The sequence below is a fragment of the Mobula hypostoma genome, chromosome 3 (genome assembly GCF_963921235.1).
Source record: "Mobula hypostoma chromosome 3, sMobHyp1.1, whole genome shotgun sequence".
NCBI classification, from domain to species: Eukaryota; Metazoa; Chordata; class Chondrichthyes; order Myliobatiformes; family Myliobatidae; genus Mobula; species Mobula hypostoma.
Window position 1 is genome coordinate 174150890 of NC_086099.1, and position 15071 is coordinate 174165960.

Here is a 15071-nt window from a genome sequence, read left to right on the forward strand (position 1 = left end):
GACACTAAAAAAGTAGTGTTCAAAGTGAGGCTCCCATGTGGGCTCACTAAACATTTGTAAATAATTTTGCTGCAACCTCCTTGCTTTTGTACCTTTGAATTCATTCTAAAGGATGAAGTTCCACTAAAATTTATTTATTAAAAGGTATAATGGTGGGAATTTTGTGAGAATACTGGAAAATTACCAACAGTTTGTTGTCAATACTCCACAGAACTGAGAGAAATTTTGGGATTCTTTCCCACGCTAAAGATTCAACATCAGCCTGTAGGCGTTGTTCCAATCATGAACTTGAGATGGAGTTCAAGGGGTAAGTCTAGGGCTAATTGCCGCTACTTTGACATAATTCATTCAAAGAATCTGTGACATATCTGAGATAGCAAATGAATTTTCCTTTCAGCTTAATACAACAAAATAGATCCCATCCAAGTAGATAATGAAGTAAAAAAGATCTTCATGTCTTTTATTAAGAATCTTTAATTTGGAGCTTTGCTCCTTGAACTGATTACCCAGTTGGGCTATTTCTGTTTCCAGTTAAGAATTATCACAGATTTTAGATGCACAGTGAAACAGAGATTCACCTGAACATCCTTCAACCTGCTTCCAACGCATTCTGTGTTTGCAATTTGGCCTTTTCTAAGAAAGCGACACTAAAAATGGACTTGATGTCTGTTTTGCAGAGTACTCACTCTCTGCCTGTAATAGCCAATTTAAGCTTCCAATTGCATGTCATTTCAACTCTTCTTCCAATTCCTATCAAACTGTCTGTCCTTAGCTTTCTCCACTGTCATGGTGAGGTTAAAAGCAAACCAGAAAACAGCCCCTCATGTTCTGCTTGGTTGCCAACATCCCAATAATATAAACATTGAATTTTCTAACTTTAGGTAATTCACACCCCCTGCACTCCTTCCCCATACCCAAATTCCCTCCTTTGTTCACCTTTTCTGTCCCTTCCCCACCCCTTACCAACACTTGTTACCCTCCCACCATCTACTTCCATCTACCCATTACATACATGCCTACAGTGGCATGCAGAAGTTTGGGCACCCCGGTCATAAATTCTGTTATTGTGAATAGCTAAGCAAGTAAACGATGACCTGATTTCCAAACGGCATGAAGTTAAAGATGACACATCTCTTTAATATTTTAAGCAAGACTACTTTTTTATTTCCATCTTTTACAGTTTCAAAATAATAAGGAAAAGGGCCCGAAGCAAAAGTTTAGGCACCCTGCATGGTCAGTACTTAGTAACACCACCTTTGGCAAGTATCACAGCTTGTAAACGCTTTCTGTAGCTAGCTAAGAGTCTTTCAATTCTTGTTTGGGGGATTTTTGCCCATTCTTCCTGCAAAAGGCTTCTAGTTCTGTGAGATTCTTGGGCCGTCGTGCATGCACTGCTCTTTTGAGGTCTATCCACAGATTCTCAATGATGTTTAGGTCCGGGGATTGTGAGGGCCACAGCAAAACCTTCAGCTTGTGCCTCTTGAGGTAGTCCATTGTGGATTTTGAGGTGTGTTTAGAATCATTATCCTGTTGTAGAAGCCACCCTCTTTTCATCTTCAGCTTTTTTACAGACGGTGTGATGTTTGCCTCCAGAATTTGCTGGTATTTAATTGAATTCATTCTTCCCTCTACTAGTGAAATGTTCCCCGTGCCACTGGCTGCAACACAAGCCCAAAGCATGATTGAACCACCCCCGTGCATAACAGTTGGAGAGGTGCTCTTTTCATGAAATTCTGCACCCTTTTTTCTCCAAACATACCTTTGCTCATTGCGGCCAAAAAGTTCTATTTTAACTTCATCAGTCCACAGGACTTGTTTCCAAAATGCATCAGGCTTGTTTAGATGTTCCTTTGCAAACTTCTGACGCTGAATTTTGTGGTGAGGACGCAGGGAAGGTTTTCTTCTGGTGACTCTTCCATGAAGGTCATATTTGTGCAGGTGTCACTGCACAGTAGAACAGTGTACCACCACTCCAGAGTCTGCTAAATCTTCCTGAAGGTCTTTTGCAGTCAAACGGGGGTTTTGATTTGCCTTTCTAGCAATCCTATGAGTAGTTCTCTTGGAAAGTTTTTTTGGTCTTCCAGACCTCAACTTGACCTCCACCCATCCTGTTAACTGCCATTTCTTAATTACATTATGAACTGAGGAAACGGCTACATGAAAACACTTTGCTATCTTCTTATAGCCTTCTCCTGCTTTGTGGGCATCATTTATTTTAATTTTCAGAGTGCTAGGCAGCTGCTTAGAGGAGCCCGTGGCTGCTGATTTTTGGGACAAGGTTTGAGGAGTCAGGGTATTTATAAAGCTTTGAAATTTGCATCACCTGGCCTTTCCTAACGATGACTGTGAACAAGCCATAACCCTAATAAACGAATTAAGGTCTGAGACCTTGGTAGAAGTTATGAGAGCTCAAATCTCTTGGGGTGCCCAAACTTTTGCATGGCGCTCCTTCCCTTTCTTCACTCTAAAATTGTACAAAACAAAAATAATACACTAATCTTGCTTAAAATGTTGAAAAGAATGTTTCCTCTTTAACCTTATGACTTTTGGAGATCAATTCATCTTCTACTCACTTAACTATTCACAGTAATAGAAATTTTGACCGGGGTGCCCAAATGTTTGCATGCCACTGTATATATCTGGTTTCTTCTCCCTTGGTTCACCATCCCTAAGCTCTCCCTTGCCTGGCTCTATCTGCCAATCATTCCTTATCGATTTCTACACATCACTTACCAGCCTCGGACCCTCCCCTCACCCTTCTCTCCCCTACCTAGTTTCACCTGCCTAACTGGTAATTATTGACTACAGGAGGAGGAAACCAGAGGTCCATGAGCTTGTCTTCAGAACCAGAATCAGGCTTACCAATCACTGGCGTACCAAGTGTCACTGTTCTGCGACAGCAGTACATTATAATACATAACAATAACTCTAAAAATATAAATTACAATAATATATTATTAAAATTTTAAAAAATTATCATATAATATACTTATTCTAATATTGTAACTTACAGTTTTTAAGTTATTATGAATTACAATGTACTGCTGCTGCAGAACCAAAGCGGTATGCCGTGAAGTACAGTTATATTAAATAAGTAGTGCAAAGAGAGGGGGAAAATAGTGAGGTAGTGTTCATGGATTCATTGGAGTATCAGAGGTGGAGAGGCCAGAAACTTGAAATTCCTTGGTGTTATAATTTCAAAGGATCTGTCCTGGGTCCCACACATAACTGCCATTACAAAGATAGCACAGCAGTGCCTCTACTTTCAGTCCATCACGGATAAAGCCCTCCTCATTATTGAGCACATCTACATGGAGATATCTCAGAAAAGCAGCACCTAGCATCAAGGACTCCCACCATCCACACCATGCTCTCTTCTCATTGCTGCCATCAAGGAGGAGGTACAGGAACCTCAGGACTCACACTACCAAATTCAGGAACAGTTATGACCCCTCAACCTTCAGGCTCTTGAACCAGAGGGGATAACTTCACTCACCACAATCCATGGACTTACTTTCAAGATTTCTTCATCTCATGTTCTCTATATTTATTGCTTATTTACTTATTATTTTTTTCTCTTTTGTATTTGCATAGTTTGTCTTGTCGGGTGTGGTCTGTCATTGATTCTATTGTGTTTCTTTGTATTTAATGTGAATGCCTACAGAAAATGAATCTCAAGCTCATATATGGTGACATACATGTACTTTGATAATAAATTTACTTTGAACTTTATTTTCCCCTTATGTTTTCACATATCACCTTCCAGCCTCTGCCTCAACACTCGCCCTTCCTTATATCTACCCATTATCCCCTTCTCATTTGGTTTTACTTATAAACTAGCAGCCTTTGTCTGACCCCTCCCCCCTCAGTTCTATATATCTATTATTTTTCCTCTAAATTAGGGGCCGCCAACCTGTCAATCGTGATCGACCGGTCGATCTTTCAGACTTTCCCAGTAGATCCCGAAGAAAAATCAAAAATAAATACACAAGTACTTATGTGAGCATTATAAAAGTAAGCAATACTAATTAGGATAATGGTAATATAGCAATATTTTTGCTAAAAAGCTGTTTGTAAAGAGAGATTGTTTCCGGGTTGTGGGGGTTTAGTTCCGTTCTTTCTGCCCAGTGCGCATGTGTGTAGTTCCTCCGCCATGCACCGCATTTTCAGTGTAGCCTGTGCTGCATCAAAGTGACCAATCAGATTAGGGATAAGAGTACTGACTGTCGCAAACATCAATATATGGTAGTGTCCCCAACCTCCAGGCCGCGAAGCAGGCAGTGGTACAGCGGTAGTCGGGGATGCACACAGCACATTTTTAAGAAAAAAAGCCGAAATAAACAAGCTAATTAATTAGGTGCTGCCCGTGTAAAAGTCGGCTCAGATCAGAGGCGATGCAATCGGCAGTCGCTCGTGATATCCTGATAGCATGGCGGAGGCTCCACGAAAGAAGGCGAAAACATACAAATTCCATCCAGAATGGAAAGAGGAATTTCTATTTACCTTGGTGAAAGACAAGTGTGTATGTATGCTGTGCCACCAAACACAAGCACCGACTAAAAGAGGGAATCTGGCGCGGCACCGCAACACCAACCACCAGAAATTTAAAGACACCTACCCCCCAAAGAGCGCAATTCATGTCTGGAAAGTTGAGCCGAAATCGGGGTTGAAGGCCCAGCAATCGTTTTTCACAAAACATGCTGCTCAAAATAAGGCTGCTATTGAAGCATCATTTCGTGTAAGTCACCTTTTGGCTGAACACAAGAAGCCTTTTACAGATGGCGATTTATTTAAGGAAGCAATGGTCATTACCGCAGAGACTGTTTTTAATGACTTTAAAAACAAAAACGGCGTCACAACCGCAATACATAATATACCACTTGGCCCTGCAACAGTGACAAGGAGGGTAGAGTCACCGTCAGAGGATGTGAATATTTTTCACTACAGTTCGATGAATCCCTGGATGTAATGCAAACAGTTCAGCTTGTGTATTTGTCAGAATGGCTTTCCAGGATTTTACAACAAAGGAGGACTTCCACACTCTTTTGCAATTAAAGGAAAGAACGAGAGGTGAGGATAATTACAATGAGTTTAAAAAAATGTCCGTGAAAATGACATCCCTATTCATAAACTGGTGGCAATTACTACTGATGGGGCCAAGCAATGCGCGGTGTGCGCATTGGTTTTATAGCACTAAAAGTCAGTGCCTGCTTTGGGTCAACATCTATGTGAAGTTGTATTTTCACAGATGAAAATTATTAAATCTAAGTACAGGAGCTGACTTACTGACAGACACCTCTCTAGGGTTGCCAACTTTCTCACTCCCAAATAACGGACAAAAGTAGCAGTCAAATCCCAGGATATTTGTGTTTACCCCGAGAAAGACTACCAAAGCCTTGCGTGGGCACCTATGTGCGCACGCGCATACGTGCTGATTTCTTCTCTTTACCCCACCAATCGGTTTTGGCTTAATTTTGATTATTTCTACTTTATATAGGCTGTGTATTTATCATATCATTCCTGCTTTTACTATATATTAGTGTTATTTTAGGTTTTATGTGTTATTTGGTATGATTTGGTAGGTTTTTTTTGGGTCTGGGAACGCTCAAAATTTTTTTCCATATAAATGAATGGTAATTGCTTCTTTGGCGTAAAGCATTTCGGCACAAAAGGTTTCATAGGAACGTTCTACCTTAGCAGGGGAAATACGGGACAGCTGGCAAACCTACACCTCACAGACTGTCTCAGACTGGCTGTCTGTAGTTATGAGCCAAATTTCAGGGAACTAGCAGAAAGTATTCAGCCCCAGTCATCACACTGAGTGCAACAGTCAATTTTTATTCATTTATTTTTCGTGTTGAAATAAAATTAAATAATGAAACTTAGAATTAAAGGTGTGAAGTATAGTAATGTTCTTAAAGAAAAACAGCTATGGCCTGTTTGATATGCTAGTTACAGTGTTTTCTTGTTTGAATTAATTTGAAAGTTGACAAAAGTATTTTGTGTAATTCAAATACAATTCGCCCAAATAAAAGGCCTCAAATTGGAAGTACAATCTGAGCTGTTTTTTTCTCTAAATGATTTAGTAGGTAGATCTTGCCTTTCACTGAGGTCGAGGTAGAGGATCTTGGGCTTAAAAAGGTTGGTGACAATTACTCTAAATCATGATGCAGGAGTTTGACCTAAAACTGCCTCCAAAGGTGCTTCTCAACCGGCTGAGTTTGTCTTTTGCTTCAGATTGTAGCATGTGTAGACTCTAGTGTCTGCTACAACCATTATGACATTAGAGTCATACAGGTCAGTTCAGGAGGACAGATTTCCTATTCTAATTCGCATTAGTGAATCACTTGTGTTCTTTTCATTACAATCTTTCATCTGAATGGGTCACCAACTTGGATGAAAGGAAAATAGAACCTTAAAAGAGATACAGGATAGAAACAGGCCATTTGGTCCGATGAATCTGTGCTGATCAGCAAGCATCCATTTTGACATTAAACCTAGCATAACCTATCTATTCTCTCTACATTTCAATCAACTACTAACACCACACCCTCAGGTCCAGATTGTACAACTCATCTATGCACACAGCAATTTAGTGGCTAATTAACTTTCAAACTCACACACTTTTCAGATTAGCAGGAAACCACAACATCTGGAAAAAAAGCCATATTGTCACATGGAAACCAGGAAACTCTACAGAGGCAGCACCGGAGGTTAGGATTAATTCTGCATCACTGGAGCTGCAAGTCAGTAACTCTTTTAACTGCACTGCAGTGCTGCCCTACTAAGTGCCCACCACTGTTTCATAACCTTGAAACATCCATTTCAAATACACGTAGCTTCTGTAACACCCTTATTTTTGTCAATCACACCTTTTAATAATTAAATGTATACAGCTGAGTGGATTGCATTTTTTCATTTTAATTACTTTTTTTTTAGAAAAATTAAAAGCTAAATGTATTTTTTCAACTTTGTCTCATATCTTTAACCATTTTAATCATATTCTAACTGCAGTTAAATGGCTGTTTTTGGCACAGAATTGGAAGTATTCCAAATACCTTTGACAGCACAAGTTATCCAACAGGGCAGCTTAATGGTTAATCCTCAGTAACCACCGTCTGAGACCTGGTCACTTTTCAAGGATTGCTCTGCTTTGTGGGACAGTTGTATCATCAAGGTCCAGAGCTCAATTTGAATTGCGGGGCTCCAAAATGGGACATGAACTGGATCACACAAAAACTGACCTATCATTCAATTTTATATCTGTAGATTCAGCTAAAACCTCATGATGGTGATCAAAAGGTGCCACTGAATAAAAGTTTTAAGGGCTTCAGAGTAGCTTTTTTCAGCAGTAATAGATGATTCAAGTTAAGGTTGTGAAATAGTTGTATTCAGAAATCAGTAGTATTGTCAAGGAATGAAAGAGTGAATTCTCTGCTTTAAAACACATCTTCCTCACTTGCTTCTCCTAAGTACCTCAATGCCATTACTTCAGCTACTCCCCATTCTAATCAAAATCACCACATTCTATTCACTACCAACAGGATCCCAAGAAATGAAAGCAGTAATAATCCACAGGGCCTGGAGCTTTCTCTGCTGTTCAATAAATATAATAGCTCAGCTTCAAGAATACTATTTTGTACAATTCATCTAACGGCCAAAAAACTACCTGCTTCAGCCCTGAATCCACCCAATCACTAAACATCTACAATGCTGAGGCCTCTACATAAAGAGTACCTTTGTGACATTAGTCCTAAATGGCTGGCCTTCATCCTGAGAATATGCACTTCAGCAGAGGAAATAGTGTTTTGGCACCAATCGTGACAATCAGTCTGAAAATCTTACGCAATATCACTTCGAATTGTTCAAAACATCACTGGCCAAACTTTTCGGTCTATCTTCAAAGCACAACCCTCATCCCAGCAATAAATATTGTACATCTTCTTTTATGTTCTAGAAGGCAACAATCACTTTTCCGGTTAAGAGACCAAATCTGCACAGAATACTGCAAATGAGTTCAGTGTAGTCCAGAACATTCTCTGCATGTTCATGTGTACTCCACACTCCTTGCAATGATGGACAACGGAACCCTTACCTTCCTAATTACATATAACCTGCATCTCTTTATTCTGTGTCTCAATAACCAATGCACAAGGTCTTTGCACCCCAGCATTTACCATTTGCTCATGATTTAAAAAGTTGTCTGCTCTTTCCCAAAGTAGTGCAGGGCATCACATTTTTCACCATTATACTTCTAATACCTTCTTACCCATTCAATTAACCTTGCTACATCCCTGTTTATCTTTTTAACAGCTCCTTTTTTCCTCATGTTAATGGCAAACTTGGATTACTTATTTTCTGCTTTCCTTAACTCATTAATATAAACTGTAAGTAGCAGAAGGTTGAGAATTGTGATCCAGTAGCAATGGTCTACTATCCCTTATCCATGCTTGTCATATCCCAGTTTTGTGAAATTTAATTTTATATAACGACCATGTGTCATATTTTGTTAGATGGTTTTTAAAAAACTAAGTATATTACATAGTGATTTTCCTATTATCCACCTTAAATATCTGTAGTGATGAAGAAATACTGATGGAAAGTACCAACTGACGTGGCATGTAGAAGACAAATGACAATTATTATTTGTTTGCAACCTTACACTAATGAAATTTACAAAAATATTTTTAATGTGCAAGACAAATTGATATGATGATATGAGGCATGATTAAAAAGTAACGGCAAATGACATTGACATACCATATTTTTTGCGGATTTCTTCGTAACGTGCTTTCATATCTGATTTTCTGAAAAAAAATTATAAAATGATTAGATTTCCAAATGAAAACTCCTAGATTCGAACAGTAGCTGGCAAACATCAATAAAGTTATAAAAGCTATAAAATTTACAGAATTAAAAAATTAGAAATTACTTTAAAATAATTCATTAAAAGAGGTGTAAATTATTTGACTTAAAATGGCACTTATTTTCTGTTGCCAATTAAACACTGGAATCATACTGATCTTTTTCAGCAAATATACAGACAGCAATATGCTCCCTCATTTTTTTCTCCAACTTTAAGATTCAAACCTCTGAAAGTTGTTTACTCTTCTCAGTCCTAGATAGCCAGCCCTGAAACTATTAACACTGATTATAGATCTTAGGAAACAGCCACTTGACACCTTCTCTTTAAACCTTCTTACGCAACTTCTACTGTTTTAAAGATACTTCATTCTGAACAGTGAAAGTAATCTGTCCTTCACAAATAAAATATAGATAGATATACTTTATTGATCCCGAGGGAAATTGGGTTTCGTTACAGCTGCACCAACCAAGAATAGAGCATAAATATAGCAATACAAAAACCACAAACAATCAAACAACAAAATGCAAACTATGCCAGATGGAAAAAAGTCCACAGGAGGAGCTGCAAGTTCGATGGCCACAGGCAGGAACGACCTCCTGTGCCGCCCAGTGTTGTATCTCAGTGAAATGTGGCCGAAGTCCAACAGTAAAAAGTTCAGTATCCGGTCTACAAACACGTTCCTCGACCTGACCCGTAATAGATCCGGATTGCACCATTTGTTGTTAACCAGAACAGTAAGCACCCAACTCCTTTACGCTTACCGCTCTCAGTGCACTTCTGGTCAGCCGGAACAGTCTGGAAGTCGTCCATGGAGAAGTTTTGATCGGGTATGTCCTCGTGCAGCCCCGTTCCAGTGAAACACATAACACTGCACTCCCGAAATATTCTCTGACGCCTGGCTAGCGCCGTGAACTTGTCCATTTTATTACCTACCCACCAATATATAGCATGATCTGTTATATCAAGTAGTTCCAAAATCAAGGACATCACAAACACAGCAGAAATAAAAATATACCACAATTTTCAGCCATTAGTGATACTTCACCCTATAATAGCCATCTTCTTAGAATTTTACATAATGATCAAAACAAAGATAGAATTTTAAAACACAAGATCATTCTGAAAATTCAAGAACCCTTGCTGATGTTTCTGTACTCATGAAACATTCTGCAATTATTATTCTCCTTGCAATATACCTGAAGGATCAGTAGAATATTTTTGAAAGAATACAGAAAACAAGATTTTAATTACATACTTACCCCAAACAACCCTAAAGGCTTCCCAGAGACCTTCCGAGAGTTTTAAAATCTATTCAATATACGTATACTATAATTGATTTACTTATTTTTTTAAGAAAGAACATAGAATATAAAAAACCTACAGCACAATACAGGCCCTTCAGCCCACAAAGCTGTGCCGAACATGTCCTTACCTAAGAACTACCTAGGCTTACCCATAGCCCACTATTTTTCTAAGCTCCATGTATCCATCCAGAAGTCTCTTAAAAGACTATTGTATCCGCCTCCACCACCGCGCTGGCAGCCCACTCTACGCACTCACCACTCTCTGTGTAAAGAACCTGCCCCTGACACCTCCTCTGTACCTATATCCAAGCACCTTAAAACTATGCCCTCTCGTGCTAGCCATTCCATCCCTGGGAAAAAGCCTCTGACTATCCACATGATCAACGCCTCTCATTTTCTATATTATGTATTGCACTGAACTGCTGCTGCTAAGTTAGCAAATTTCACATCACATACCGGTGATAATAAACCTGATTCAAACACTTCGAAGTACTATATATAAAATTAAGTTGATTAAAAGTTGTGATTTTTATTTCTTGGTTTTCTGCAAGAAGCCAGAAACATACAGGAAGAAACATGATTTTATAAACATAATGATCTTATAATTAGGAAACAATGTTTGAGAAATTTAGTATATGGCATTCAATAATGTACCATCTTAAAACTTAATGCACAAGAGCATTTAGTATTGAGGGCAATGAAGTATCAAAGATGGAGAACTGGCAAACTGTCAAAAATAGAGATATAAGGATAAGTGGTTCATTTTCAAGTTGGCAAATTGCATTGAATGTGATGCTGCAGAGATGAGCCTGGTGCCTCAATGTTTTGTAATCTGTACGAATGAGTTTGGTGAAGGGATAGGTGCATTGTATCACAGTCTGCTGACAGTACTAAGATAGCTAGACAGTGATGAATGCACCAAAAGTTTGAAAAGTGAGTCAGCAAAGCTGTAGCAGATGTTTAATATGGGGAAATGAAGCATTATCCACTTCGATAGAACACAAATTATTTAAATCATGTGAGACAATCAAATGCTAGCTGTTAGGGAATTATTGATGCCCTCATAAAAGAAACTAACATGCATAGCATGGAGTTAGGATGGCAAAAGAAATGCGGGTAATAATCACAAGAGGAATAGAGTGTGAAAAGAAAGGGAAGATTGCCTTTGGTGTGACCATATTTGTGGTAATGCATACAGTTTTGATCTCCTCAATAGACTACAGCAGAGTAGCAGTTAATTACGTGGACTTGAATTCACAGATCCACATCACGGTAATATATAGATACTGAATTTTGTTGCAACAGTTGTGGAATTAACTTGGAGCATAAGACATAGGAGCAGAATTAGGCCATCTGGTCCATCGAATCTGCTCCGCCACTCAACCACGGCTGATCCTTTAATTTTTCTCCTCTTCAACCCCAGTTCCCGGTCTTCTCCCTGTAACCTTTGATGCCATGGCCAATCAAAAACCTATCAATCTCTGCCTTAAATACACCTAACTACTTGGCCTCCACAGTTGCATGTGGCAACAAGTTCCGCAAGTTCATCGTCCTTCGGCTAAAGAAATTTCTCCACATCTCTGTTTTGAAAGGGTGTCCTTCTACCCTGAGGTTGTGCCCTATTGTCTTAGACTGTCCCACTTGGGAAACATCCTTACCACATCTAGTCTGTCTAAGCCTTTCAACATTCGAAAGGTTTCAATGAAATCCCCCCTCATCTTCTGAATTCCAGCGAGTAGAGACCCAGAGCTATCAAACATTCCTCATACGATAACACTTTCATTCCTGGAATCATCCTTGTGAACCTCCTCTGAACCTTCTCCAATGCCAACACAGCTTTGTAAGATGAGGGGCCCAAAACTGTTCACAATACTCAAGGTGAGGTCTCACCAGTGCCTGGTTTGCTGTTGTGTGCTGGGCAGCAGGCTGAGGGTAGCAGACACCAACAGAATCATTCGTAAGGCCAGTGATGTGGTAGGGATGGAACTGGACTCTCTCACGGTGGTGTCTGAAAAGAGGATGCTGTCTAAGTTGCATGCCATCTTGGTCAATGTCTCCCATCCACTACATAATGTATTGGTTGGGCGCAGGAGTACATTCAGCCAGAGACTCATTCCTCCGAGATGCAGCACAGAGCGTCATAGGAAGTCATTCCTGCCTGTGGCCATCAAACTTTACAACTCCTCCCTTGGAGGGTCAGACACCCTGAGCCGATAGGCTGGTCCTGGACTTATTACATAATTTACTGGCATAATTTACATATTACTATTTAACTACTTATGGTTCTATTACTATTTATTATTTATGGTGCAACTGTAACGAAAACCAATTTCCCCCGGGATCAATAAAGTATGACTACGACCATGAAGCCTCAGCAACACATCCTTGTATTCTACACCTCTTGAAATGAATGCTACACGGCATTTGCCTACCTCACCACCGACTCAACCTTCAAGTTAACCTTTAGGGTGTTCTGCACAAGGACTCCTAAGTCCCTCTGCATCTCAGAATCCTGGATTTTCTCCCTGTTTAAAAAATATTCTGTACGTTTATTTCTACTTCCAAAGTGCATGGCCATGCATTTTCCAACATTGTATTTCATTTGTCCATTCTCTTAATCTGTTTAAGTCCTTCTGCATCCTACCCATTTCCTCAACACTACCTGCCCCCCCACCAATCTTCGTATCATCTGCAAACTTGGCAACAAAGCCATCTATTCTATCATCTAAATAATTTATATACAGCATAAGAAGTGGTCCCAACACCGACCCCTGTGGAACACTACGAGTCACTGGCAAGCAAATAGAAAAGGACCCTTTTATTCCCACTCGCTGCCTCCTACCAATCAGCCAATACTCTAACCATGTTAGTAACTTTCCTGTAATACCATGGGCTCTTAACTTTGTAAGCAGCCTCATGTGTAGCACCTTGTCAAAGGCTTTCTGAAAGTCCAAACCTACAACATCCACTACATCCCCTTTATCTATCCTACTTGTAATCTCCTCAAAGAGTTCCAACAGGTTAGTCAGGCAGGATTTTTCCTGAAGGAAATCATGCTGACTTGGTAGTATCTTGTCCTGTGTCACCAAGTGCACCATCACCTCATCCTTAACAAAGGACTCAAACATCTTCCCAACCACTGAGGTCAGGCTAACTGGTCTATAATTTCCTTTCTGCTGCCTTCCTCCTTTCTTAAAGAGTGGAGTAACGTTTGCAATTTTCCAGTCCTCTGGCACCATGCCATAGTCCAATGATTTTTGAAAGATCAATTCTAATGCCACCACAATCTCTAACGCTACCTCTTTCAGAACCCTAGGGTGCAGTTCACCTGGTCCAGGTGACTTATGTACCTTTAGGTCTTGCAGATTTTTGAGCACCTTCTCTCTTGTAATAGTAACCGCACCTACTTCTCTTCCTTCACACACTACAGCATCAGGCATACTGCTAGTGTCTTCCACAGTGAAGACTGACACAAAATACATTTAGTTCAGCAGCCATCTCCTTGTCCCCATTATTATTCCTCCTGCCTCATTTTCTAGCTGTCCTATATCTACTCTCATTTCTTTTTTATTTTTAACATACTTGAAAGAACTTTTACTACCAACTTTGATAATATTTGCTAGCTTTCTTTCATTATTTCATCTTTTCCTTTCTAATGATTTTTAGTTGCTCTCTGTAGGTTTTTAAAAACTTCCCAATCCTCTATCTTCCCACAAATTTTTGCTTTGTTGTATGCCCTTTCTTTTGCTTTTATAATAGCTTTGACTTCCCTGGTCAGCCACGGTTGTACTATTTTACCATTTGAGTATTTCTGCATTTTAGGAATACACATGTCCCACATCTTCCTCATTTTCCCCAGAAACGCACACCATTGCTGCTCTGCTGACATCCCTGCCAGCAGCTTCTTCCAATTTACTTCGGCCAACTCCTCTCTCATACAACTGTAATTTCCCTTACTCTACTGAAATACTGCTACATCAGACTTTACTTTCTCCCTATCAATTTTGAAATTGAACACCATCATACTGTGATCACTGGTTCCTCAGGGTTCTTTTACCTTAAGCTCCCTAATCACCTCCAGTTCATTACATAACACTCAATCCAGTACAGCTGCTCCCCTAGTAGACACAATGACAAAATGCTCTAAAAAGCTACCTCTTAGGTATTTAACAAACTCACTCTCTTGAGATCCGTTACCAACCTGATTTTCCCAATCGACTTGAATGTTAAAAATCTCCCAAAACTACCATAACATTGCCTTTTGACTCGCCTTTTCTATTTCCTGTTGTAACCAGTGGTCCACCTCCCAGCCACTGCTGGGAGGCCTGTATATAACTGCCATCAATGTCCTTTTCCCTTGCAGTTTCTTAACTCAACCCACAAGGATTCAACATCTTCCAATCCTACATCACATATTTCTACTGATTTGATGCCATTCTTTACCAGTACAGCTACACCACCCCCTCTGTCTACTTTCCTATCCCTCCAGTATAACGTGTAACCTTGGACATTCAGCTCCCAACTACAACCATCCTTCAGCCACAATTCAGTGATGGCAACAACATCATACCCAACAATCTGTAAAAGTGCAACAAGATCATCCACCTTATTTCTTATATTAAGTGCATTTAGATACACCTTGAGTACTGTATTTAAAGATGATGATGAAAATAATTAAAGCAACTGATCAAATAATTAATTAATTTTGATTTGTTTTTAAAATAATAAGCTAATTTCATTTATGGGCATGGTAATATATAAACATTTTTTATTCATGATCTGCAATGTGGTCATCAAACACTAGAACAGCACTTACAGCCCATCGCTAATTACCCTTGAGAAGGTTGTAAGGTGCCTTTGTGGAGGGTGTATGCTAGAATATTGTTTGCAGTTTTGGCCCT

General features: G+C 39.5%; 1 pseudogene; it reads right to left on the minus strand.

Moving 5' to 3' along the window:
- The window catches only part of LOC134343760 (pituitary tumor-transforming gene 1 protein-interacting protein-like), a 79398-nt pseudogene that overhangs the window by 14285 nt on the left and 50042 nt on the right, over window positions 1-15071 (minus strand).